This window comes from Gopherus flavomarginatus, chromosome 5 (genome assembly GCF_025201925.1).
Source record: "Gopherus flavomarginatus isolate rGopFla2 chromosome 5, rGopFla2.mat.asm, whole genome shotgun sequence".
Classification (NCBI taxonomy): Eukaryota; Metazoa; Chordata; order Testudines; family Testudinidae; genus Gopherus; species Gopherus flavomarginatus.
Genome location: NC_066621.1, coordinates 32,790,711 through 32,800,138, shown reverse-complemented (window position 1 = coordinate 32,800,138; position 9,428 = coordinate 32,790,711). Strand labels below are relative to the sequence as shown.

Here is a 9,428-nt window from a genome sequence, read left to right as displayed (position 1 = left end):
ACCCGCCGTATCGGCGGGTAGCAATCGATTGCTCAGGGATCGATATATCGCGTCCCATCTAGACGCGATATATCGGTCCCCAAAAACTCTTATATCGATTCCATAACTCCACCAACCCGAATGGAGTTGCGGAATCGACAGGGGGAGCCATGGACATCGATCCTGCGCCGTGAGGACGGTGAGTAATTCGATCTTAGATACTTCAACTTCAGCTACGTTATTCACGTAGCTGAAGTTGCGTATCTGAGATTGATTTTCCCCCGTAGTGTAGACCAGCCCTTAGGTTGGTCAACATTGCTGAAGCCAATTCCCCGACATTGTCAGCAAACACAACAGCTGCGTGAGGAAACCTGGCTTTGTCCAGACTTTCCAAACCTATTTAACTTTCTCAAGTACAAGTATTTTTCATACGTTGTACCTGCTTTTAAAGTGTGTGTTAACGTTTCAATTTCCATTCAAATTTGCAACCAATGACAACATTGGCAGAGCTGCATGTAACTAGCTGACAACTGGGGGGCGGGGTGTTGGGGAAATTCGAGGGAGGGGGTGCACAGCTCCCTGGCTGTGGGGCGTATAGGGAATGCCCAGTTTCACTGAATTGAGTCTCCTACTGCAGCACCTCAGTAGGTTACATCAGAGAGGAGCTGCAGGGTCTAGGCAGTGGGATGCCTGTGCCTTTAAGAGCCCAGCCCTGGGAAGCCCATGCTGAGAGGTGCTGGCTGTGGGAGGGGAAATAAAAAAGTCCCTCTGCTCCCTGCCCCATGTTTGCAAACACTGGAGTCTCAGCCCCCCGGGGTAACTGTTACCTCTCTGCACCTGCCTGTGCCGGGGTTTGACCCTCTGGAAGCATCTCTCCCTGGGCTTAACTCCGGCTCCTTCCCTCGTCCCTGATTTTGCCCTTCAGCCCCTCTCCTAACTCTGCCTCCAGCTGCTTAACCCCCCCCAACCAACCCATTTCCACCCCCTGCTCAGACCCTGGCCACCCTCTTCTCTGACTTGCTCCCCTTTGCCCCTTGTTAATCCCTGTAAAAGGTAGGGGGTGCTGGGTCCCATTCTTGGGGGGGAGGCGGGCTGGGCACCTGGCCCCTGCCTGCCAAATGCTCAAAGCACCCCCCACGATCTTGCGGATGTTTGCCAAGTGCTGCAGGGTCACCTGCAGTGGTTAGAGAGACACGGTTAGGGGGTGATGAAGCCAAGGATGCCTCACCCAACACTGAGATGCAGCCACCTCTGGGGTGGGTTGCACAAGTCAGCAAACGAATTTGCAACAGGAAACGCACTGAAAGGCCGAAGCAGCTGCAGGAAGTGGAGAAAAAGCAGGAGCCCTGGATCCCAGCCCTGCCCCTCTCCGACTCTACCCCCTAATGTCCACTTTCCTCCCAGAGTTGGGGGGAGAACCCAAGAGTCTTGATCCCCAGCCTTGCCCACCTCCATATTTCGATATGATTCCATCCAATAGCTGCCTCCCCAAATTGCAGGGCAGCACCACAGGGCAGACCAGGGACCTGCCTGTTTGCACAGGATGGGCGACGCCATTTCCTCAGGGTGTGGAGAGATGATGCTAAGGGAGAAGCAGGCAGCAGACAGCCTCCATGACAGAGAAGGAAGTTGTAGGGGGTGCCATGCTGCAAGGAGTGAGGGAGGTTGGTAGGGAATGGAAGGATCTTCCCTCACAGCAGGTGCGTCTGTTTCCCCACCGCAATTCCTTCCCAGCCCAACCCCGGCCCAGGCTAATCCCGGCCCAGCTACCAGGGTTAAATTTGGCCTGGATTTCCCAGCTGCTGGTGAATGGGAATGGGGCTGGGGAGCATGAGTATCTACTCCCCCTTCCCCAGACACAGTTGCATGGGAACTGACCAAAGGAGCCTGCAGCACTGCTGCCTAGAGGAAACTGAGGCATCAGCCAGTGACAGACACATCATGGCTCTCCTCATCCTCATCCTCTTTTCCATATACAACCTGGCGAGGGGAAGGGGGTAAGCTCAGGGCAGTTGCACAGTTAACCTGTGGAACTCCTTGCCAGAGGATGTTGTGAAGGCCAAGACTATAACAGCGTTCAAAAAAGAACTAGATAAGATTATGGTGGATAGGTCCATCAAGGGCTATTAGCCAGGGTGGGCAGGGATGGTGCCTGTAGCCTGTTTGCCAGAAGCTGGGAATGGGAGGCAGGGGATGGATCACTTGATGATTCCCTGTTCTGTTCATTCCCTCTGGGGCACCTGGCACTGGCCACTGTCAGAAGACAGGAGGATACTGGGCTAGATGGACTTTGCGTCTGAACCAGTCTGGCCGTTCTTATGTCTCCCTTGGCGCAGCAGTGACACCCAGTGGGCAGTCAGAGTAATGCACAGAAGGTGTTTTCCTTGGCGCAGCAGTGATACCCAGTGGCCAATCAGGGTAACACACAGAGCATGTTTTCCTTGGAGCAGCAGTGACACCTCGTGGTCATTCAGGGTAATGCACAGAAAGTGTTTCCATTGATACAGCAATGACACCCAGCGGTCAGGTGGTGTAATGCACAGCGTGTGTCTGCCTTCTAGGAGCAGTGACACCCACGGACCAGTCACGGTAAGGCACAGAGTGTATTTCTCACCAAGCTGCGTAATGCACAGAGCATGTTTCCCATGGAGCAGCAGTGACACCCAGTGACCAGCAGGAGTGGCATCAGACTCTTCTCGTTTGGTGGGAAACTGAGATGGGTAGACAAAAAAAATTGGGGGGCTGTGCCCCCCCATCACCTGGCCTCTCCCATGCCTCTGCTCCTTCTCAGTTAAAGGCCAGGCTCATCTCCTCTCCCACTGGCCAGGGTTTACAGTAATACAACCTTTATTAAAATAAAATAGTGAACAGTTTACTTTCAATAAGCTAAATCTGTCCAAATTTTAGTATTAAATCCAAAGTTCTTAAAGATCCCATCAACAACCAAAACCTAAATGAAAATTTGAAACCAAAAACAATGCTTAATTTAAAACCCAAACATTAAGAAAAACTTTGTTTTTAAAAATAAAAACTAACAAATGCCATAAATTAATAATTTCAAGGTTTTATCAAAAAGGTGTGCTACAGCAGGATGATAAAATAACATCAAATAAATAAGCCTGAACTCTAAAACCTCCTATAAAGGAATTGAATCCTTGAATACTTGCCAAATCTGTATAAAATATGCAGAAGTATGTCAAAACTGGTGTTGCAGGTCAGCCATTCGAATCCAGCAAATGTCAATTAAAATCTCCATTCCAACTTAAAAAACCAAAACAACCCAATAAACCAAAACAGTCACTGCCTGAAACAAACCTGCACAGAAGCAAAATTCAACCTGTGCCAACATTGGAACAAATGATGTAAATGTCTAATTCTAACTTCTTGTTTCTTGCAGGAGGAAAGTGTTTTGCACCCCAGTAACCAGGCTATCACTGCAGCTTTCCTTTCATGAAATAAGATTTTTACCAAATATAAATTGCCCTCAAATTTCTCTAAGAGAAATTGAAATTGTATCTTTTCACTAATATCCCAAGTGTGCAAGTCTATCCCCTCAGAGCAGCCCCACACCCTGAGCCCAGGGGAGAATCCCAACTAGTTTGGGCATTTGTAACCCTGGGGCCTGAAGCTGATGAGAGAAAGGGAAGTGAGCCATCTTGGAGCTTTCCGATACCACCTGCTGGGAGCACAGGGAATTGACTGAGCGACGTCCTGGCTGATTTTGACCTTGTTCTCCACCAGCAGGCTCCACTGGAGAGCTCGGGAGTGACATGACCATGGGAGCACCCTATGTACATATTAAAATCTGGCATTTGGGGGCCATTGGGGTGAAATGTGGGTACTTTTGGGGTTGGGTCCCACATGCGAAGGGATGTGGACAATTTGGAGAGGGTCCAGCGGTGGGCAATAGAAATGATTAGGAGGCTGGGGCACATGACTTACGAGACCCTACAGGCCATATCCTGTATGTTAAGCTAAGGCAAGGTTAGCATATCTATATTGTGACCTTTTACTAAGAAAGCAAAGTTGACCTGTATCTTTTTACTTAAATAGATAAGTACTCACGCCTGTCTAAGACCTTTACTTAGACCAATTGACAATGGAGAATGGCATAGGTTTTTTTTTTCAGTATTCTACCCACAGACTTAACAGGTACAACACAAGGGAACTTATGTGCATATGTACATGTCATCAACATGCACAAACATACTAGCCTGTGAAGTAAGCGTACCCTAACGTTTTGTGGGTGAGGAATGAAATTTGGACATAGGAGGAAGGATTTCCGGTGCTTGTGCCCTATAAAAGAGGTAACCCACCTCACTAGAGCACTTCACTCTATCATTCTGACTTACTTCCTCCACTCTCTCTCTATGTACTAGCAGTAGGCTGTACTTGTTCTGAAACTTTAAGTTTCAAGGGAACTAGGCTAAGCTCCATTTCCATAAGTTTTTATTCTTTGTTTATTAGGTTTTGATTTTAAGTTTAACTTAGTCAAGTAAACCCTAAGTGACAGTAGCTTTTTCTAAGCGCTGCTTCTTTCACTCAAGAATTGAGAAACCTGAACTGCAAGGCTGGTTCTGTGTCTCTTACCACCAGGTTATCAAGGAATTGTGGTAAGAGACATTAACCAAAACTTTGTTGCATATAATGCCCTATGTATCTATTGAATAGCAGTAAAGCAACTGTAACTTTGTAACTCGATTAAATTAAATAAAATGTAAGCTAATAAATTAAATTTTCATCATATTATCCAAATTAATATTATTAGTACACCCTAAATCAGGGTACATGGGACAGAGAGTTGGAGTGCAGGTGGATGAGGGCACTGGCCCTGGGAGTGCAGGCTCTAGGGTGGGGTTAGAATGAAAGGTTCAGGGTGCAGTAGAGGGCACGGGGTTAGGGCAGAGAATTGGGCTGTCAGGGCTCTGGAACAAGACCAGGAAAAAGAGAATTGAGGTGAAAGAGAGAGATCAGGCTAGAGCAGAAAGTGGTGGGGGAAAAAGAAGTTTGAGCTGTAGGTGGGAAGAAAAAACTCAGCCCCCCTCTTATCAGGGCATCTAAGAACTAGATGAAAGACATCTCTCCCCCACTGCAATAGCAACTCCAGTGGGCCTGGGCTGAGGGGAGAACTCCTCTCCCCAGCAGCTCCAGCTGGTTTGGGCTACAGACATCTTGCCTCCACAGATCTGGTGTTCTTGGGCTGGGACAAGGGAGGGGCTCCTCTCCTCTCCATTTGGGACATGGCGGGATGAGAGATGTGACAGAGCTTTACGGGAAATCATTATTTGCCTGATTCATGTGCCAGTCCTAGTCTCTGCTTACCCAAACAAGCCATTTATCCTGCATGCTGATGCCAGTTTGGAGGGTTTGGGAGCAGTCTCGTACCAAGAAGTGGAAGGCAAATGTAAATCTGTAGCCTTTGCCAGCTGAGGACTGTCTGATAGCAAAACTTGCTATCCCATCCACCAGCTGCAGTTCTTGGGCTTGAAATGGACCATCACTGAGAACTTTGGAGACTACTTGTGTGGTGCTCAGTTTCAGGTATGGACAGAGAACAATCCACTGACTTATGTGTTAACAAGGGCTAAGCTGGATGCTGCAGGGCAGAGATGGGTGGCTACTTTTGCTAGCTGTGACTTCAGCATTCAATACCAATGATTTGGTATAATAGGGAGTGTGATTTACCAGGAGCACCAATTCTTGGTTGTGGGGAGGAGGTAAGCAGGGTCAGAATGAACTCTACCCTGACATCTGTTGGTGATATGTTGTAAAAGTCTTTTGTTGCTGATGTGCATGGTCACACCCACCCCGCATTGCATGATGGGGGTGCTTGTCCAAATGGTCATTTCGGCTGCTGTGAGATCCCCAATCTCTTTCTTATTAGGGCAGGAGTTATAAAGTGTAGTTATCCTGGTGATATGAATCAAGGACAGTAGAACGGTCCTTAGCAGGTCATGCCTTTGGGAGTCACCCGAACCTACATATATCTCATTAGGCAAGGGACATGGGTTCCAAAGCATAGTGAAATTTAAAAGGTTGAAAATGAATATTTAAATTTAGTACTATTAGTCTTTTTTGAAGTTTCTAACGGCAGATTTAATGGCTTTTTTTCTTCTCTAGTTTAAAGACAAAGCTCTTTGTAATTGTAGTACAAATTCAGTTCTATGCTACAAACCTAAGATCATTAATAGTTAAGTATAAATTTTAGATATACTTAGAGTGGGGGGTTCTGATCTCACTTACACACTGAAAGTTGTAAGCAACTTCACAGTTTGGTAAAATGCTCTTTTCCACTCTGACTGCATGGAAATTTTGCAGGTTGGAGTCAGGGAATGCAGCTGGGGGGCAGGACTGTTGTGGCACATGCCCCATTTCTGCAACCAACATTTGCTACCTCACTCCATAATGCCACACACAGAGCGACCTTTTACCTTTCAGAACCAGAATATATCACAGAAGAGATCTAATAGCATAAGCTTAAGGTGAGGGACTGTAGCACTAACAACAATTTTAAGAGATTCAAAAATGTCTCTGTCTTTACACACCAGGAACAGCAAAAAGGAAATCAACTAAAACAACCACAGACAGCTAAACACCCATGCTTACCTCCCACATGCTTTTGGCATTTGGAACCCATACCCCTTAATGGTGAGTACTTTTCAGGTGAGGGTGAAGCTGAAGGCTTAACTAAAAAACAGTTTAAGAAGTTCTCCTGTCTCTGGCACTCAGCTATCCAGCTCCCAATGGGGTCCAAACCCCAAATAGATCCCTTTTACCCTGTAGAAGCTGTAATATCCTGTGACCAGGACAGCTGCCTAGCAGACTGCGCATCTGCCTGCCAGTGTGAGAGCGCATAAGGTGCTAATCCAGATAGTGGTGGCTGAGTGGCAGCGGTCATGAAAAACCAGCAGAATGGTGCAGCAAAAGTGTGTTGGGCCCATAACCCAGAGATTAATGGATCAAAGCCATCCTCTGCTACATGTGTGCTTGCTTCTTTTCCCTCAGGTCCTTCCAGCAAGGCACTGAGCAGCAGAGCACCAAGAGCCTAGGCCATGAGGCTACCTGGACTGAAGGCAAGAGGCGGGCCTGGGTATGGCGAGGGCCTCCTGTCCTGGAATGAGTCTGCAGTACTTCCTGGTCCCCTTTTCCCACCCACACTGACAGGCAGCGTGTGCTGCGGGAGAACAGGAAGGAGGCTCTCAGGACACCAGGCAGTGCTGTGTGTGTGGCTGTCAGGGGAAAGAGCCTAGGCTCCTGACTCAAACTGCCATTGACTGGCGTGGCTCTGCACACCGTCAGCCAGGGCAGGCCAGGCTGCGGACGTGACTCAGGCGTGAGTAGCATGGCCGCGCTTTCTTGACAAGTCGTGAGGCAGGCCAAGAGCTTTGCACAGCCTACAGGGAAGTGGGAGGGAGGCGTCTTTGAGCACCGTGTCTCGTCTGCTTCTCCTTTGCCACTTGGGCGGAGGCGGGGAGAGAGCAAAATGTTCCTGGCTGAAAGTTTTTGTGCTCGGCCTTGAGGATTAAACCTGAGCCTCTGGAACAGCAGCTGGGAGATGGGTTTCTGAATGACATCCAGCCGGTCTTCGGGCCACTAGCTGAACGCACTGAGGCCAAGAGGCAGCAAAATGGGACCTTTGAGGCTCCCCGCAGGCAGGGCCAGCTTTAGGAAGTGCGGGGCCCAATTCGAACATATTCGGCGGGGCCCCGGCAGGGATGACTAAAGAAAAAATCATGTAAATAAAAGCCTTTCATTTCTTAGCAGCCGGTTCCCTGTAAAAAGTTCTGATTTAAGGGATGTGCCACAGTATGTATTTTTTGTACCAATAGGGTTACCATACATCCATATTTTTAAAATTTTCTCCCAGATGGTCTATTTAAGAACCAAAAAGCTGGACATGTCCAGGAAAATACGGATGTATGTTAACCCTACCTAAAATTCTTTTTTAAAAAGATGGGCCTGAACTAGAAATGAGCTCCGTTTCACATGTGTGGGTCCCCGCCACTCCCTGGGGGTGTGCTAGGGTGACCAGATGTCCCGATTTTATAGAGACAGTCCCGATTTGGGGGGTCTTTTGCTTATATAGGATCCTATTAACCCCCACCCTGTTCCAATTTTTCACACTTGCTGTCTGGTCACCCTAAGGTGTGCACATGTGTGGGTCACAGCTGTTCACTGCCCCTCTCATTGCAGCATGTGTGCAGGGTTACTGCCCTGGGAACTGCAGGGCACCAGTGGACATGGGGCTGGCTGGAGGCAGGGCAGGGGCTGACTGGAGGTAGGGTCTGGCTGCAAGCAGGGCAAGGTGTGCGGGGCTGGCTGCAGACAGGACAGGGGGTGCAGGACTGGCTGCAAATGGGCTGGCTTCAGGCAGGGCAGGGTGTGTGGGACTGGCTGCTGACGGGCTAGCAGCAGGCAGGGGGATGTGGGGTGGAGTGGGCTGGTTGGCTTCAGGCAGGGCCTCAGGGGAGTGCGCAGGGGTTGGCAGGCCTGGAGACAGAGGAGTGTTTGACTGGCTGGCTTAAGGCAGGGGAGTGCGACAAGGGTTGACTCGAGACAGGGCACGGGGTGCGGGGCTGGTGCAGGCAGGGCAGGGGGTGCAGCAGTGGCTGGCTGTGAGCAGGGATGCGGGTACAGGGGGTACAGCCTACCCTGTACGGTAAGTGCCCCCTCCTCCACCAAGGTAGCAGCAGCAGCGCAGGGCTCGGGGGCTATTTAAAGGGCCTGGGGCTCCCCTGCTTCCACCACCCCAGCCCTTTGAATAGCCGCGGGAGCCCTGGGGAAGTGGTGGGGCTCCGGGGGCTGTTTAAAGGGCCGGGGCAGTAGAAGCAAGGGGAGCCCCAGACTTTTTAAATAGCCCCCAAGTCTCCAGCAGTGGGGCTCTGGTGGCAATTTAAACAGCCTGAGGCTCCAGTCCCTGCTAGGAGCCCCAGGCCCTTTAAATTGCCCCCTGGGGAAGCTGGGCCACCCTAGTACAGTGCACCAGCAGGGCTTGGGTGCGGGGCCCGATTCAGGGGAATTGGTTGAATTGGCCTAAAGCCGGCCCTGCCCGCAGGAAAGCAAGGAAGTAGCACAGGCTTATCACTGTCCCTGGGTGGGCTTGAACCACCATCCTTTCAGTTAAGAGCCAAACGTGCTGACCCATTGCACCACAGAGACACAGACAGGCCAGGCTGTATGGAGCACAACAGTCAGGAATCAGCTCAGGGTCCGATCTAGCACATGCATGCAGTGGTTGGACAAGCAACAGCAAGGAACTGGACTGGTGCGGAGTGAAAGATCTGTGGGAAGGAACCGAAAATAGTACTGGGGCTGCAGTACAGGGCTTGCATACACTTTCTTTGGCCTGTTTTTCTGGAAGAATTAGCAGGGCAAGCTTGTTAGTCACAGGTAAGGGGGTGAGTTTATGCAAATTCTGGACTCTGGGACCACAGCTGGGGTGGGACAGG

General features: G+C 49.7%; 1 non-coding gene across 1 annotated transcript; it reads right to left on the bottom strand.

Moving 5' to 3' along the window:
- Positions 1 to 9,064: 9,064 nt before the first annotated feature.
- On the bottom strand, positions 9,065 to 9,138 carry TRNAK-CUU (transfer RNA lysine (anticodon CUU)). The gene has a single exon. It is a non-coding gene; the product is annotated as a tRNA-Lys (tRNA).
- Positions 9,139 to 9,428: the final 290 nt, after the last annotated feature.